The following is a 2,065-nucleotide window of genomic DNA, read 5'->3' as shown; positions in this document are numbered from 1 at the left end:
AGGGGGACATCAATTGTAAATTTCGGATTTCTGCACCCGGTACTCCAGGTCTACAGCTTAAAGGGGTATGGACATGGTTGAGCTGAAATTTTTTCCCCATTTTTATTGATTACAGTGCTCAACTGACGTATTTCTAATGGTCAACCAAAATTTTAATATCAATTTTTTAGTTACAAGTGAGATACAGCTCTCACAATTCTTTGCTTTGTAAACAAGGCTGGTGCCATGTTTTTGTTTACATATAGATTGCTTAATAGAAAATAACATGTTTAAAACAAAATGAGATGTGCTAAACACTAGAAACTATCAAATTATGTTCAGAATGAACTCGTTGTCACGTTTTGTTGTCAGGAAATATAACAGATAATGGTACACTTTACATCTTTATTATTTTTACATCAATTTTGTTACTAATTATTACAAAAATAAATGAAATATAATTAAAAACTCAGTCTTGTGATTGTCACTGTAATGGCACTGCGGTTGTTTCAATAACTACACTGGGTCCAGTTGGAATGGTGGCTCCGTTTGGAATTCTAATACGTTTCCTCTGGCCCCACGCTTACTTCCTACTTCTCCTTGATTTCTTTTAATTTGAGGCTAATTTAAAGGATCTCAGAAGTGCTATAGTGGAACCTGTCTGAAGCAATATGACAACTGAATACCTTACAATGTTAAGAATTTCGATTTACTTTTGACGTCCGTTACTCGTGCCTGCTACGCCCAAAACTGACCAAAGCAAACACCGCAAACCAGTTCGAATACTAGAATTTAAAAATAGACCTTGCTTAGTCGGCAATTTCAAACCTGATTTAAACGTATGGGTGAAAGTTGGGGATAAAATTTATCTATTTACCTGAACACAGATTTGGTAATCGACGAACGGAAAGCAGTTTGGACTTTAAATGTGACACTCGTAAATTGAAAAATCTGCTTTAAACGAACTTTAATTGGTATATCTAGCTTATATGTAAACAAAAGTACGGCACGAGCCTTGTTTACATAACAAAGAATTGTGAGCTCTTCATCTCCCATGTACCTCGACAACTGACATTCAAATTTTTGATATATCTTAGTTAAGCATTTTAAACATTAAAAATGGTAAAATAAGATTTGAAAATTTTCAGCTCAAATCGTGTCCATGCCCCTTTAATCACTGCTCATAAGCATCCCAGAACCACACAACAAGGGAAGAATGCATACCAAACACGCCGAAGAACACTCAGCATGGGTCGTATACATCTCGGCGTCCAGACCTGTACTAACTGCTACCGACTTAACATTATAGATATATAACTTTCTAAACTTTTCAAACTAGTCAGACCAGTAATACTGCAGACTACCGTACAGCCTAGTGACCATTGAAGCATGCAAAAAAAAATACAGTAACATACGAACGACAATTCAGTTACAGGAACAGCAACTCCAAATCTAAGGAACGATAACCTAGACACCAGGAACAGTAATAAATCAAACAAAATCATTGGCACAGTGTATATCGTGACACACATATTTCATTGGTATTATTCAATAGAAATCCGAAGCCCGTATACTAAACATCCACACACAGATCATACAGAGACGATCACGAGACAATTTAGTGTACATGTCTTACCTATTCTCTTTAGGGAAATCGAGAGGCATATCCTTCATCGAGAAATCGAGAGGCATAGCCTTCATCGACTTCTCTTCGCAAGCATTCATGTTTTGATTCTGGAAAACGTGGAAATGCCAGAGTCGTCGATGACGGTTTATACTTCGACCGACCTTTCGACTTTGTGCCTGGATGTACGCAATATACAAGTTGTTTTCAAACAAGGAAATCAACACTACTTGATTTAATCCATTTTCAACATGTCCCCTAAACCCGGGGCAGGGGACATGTTGAAAATGGATTAAAGCAAGTAAGTGTTGATTTCATTGTGACAGTTTTGTGCATTACTGTTAAATGTTTGAAAACAACTGTATATTGCGTAAATCCAGGCACATCTGAGTCGAAAGGTCGGTCGAAAGCATAAGCCGTTACCTACTCCGGCATTTACACGTTTTATAGAATCAAAACATA

General features: G+C 36.9%; 1 long non-coding RNA gene across 1 annotated transcript; it reads right to left on the bottom strand.

The window, feature by feature from the left end:
- Positions 1-370: 370 nt before the first annotated feature.
- Positions 371-1,744, bottom strand: LOC130054677 (uncharacterized). Its single transcript, XR_008803002.1, has 2 exons — positions 1,616-1,744; positions 371-640 (listed from the first exon to the last, which is right to left on the bottom strand). It is a non-coding gene; the product is annotated as an uncharacterized LOC130054677 (long non-coding RNA).
- Positions 1,745-2,065: the final 321 nt, after the last annotated feature.

This window comes from Ostrea edulis, chromosome 5, assembly GCF_947568905.1.
Source record: "Ostrea edulis chromosome 5, xbOstEdul1.1, whole genome shotgun sequence".
In the NCBI taxonomy this organism is placed as follows: Eukaryota; Metazoa; Mollusca; class Bivalvia; order Ostreida; family Ostreidae; genus Ostrea; species Ostrea edulis.
Note: the sequence above shows the minus strand (reverse complement) of the source record. Positions and strands in the feature narration are given on the sequence as shown.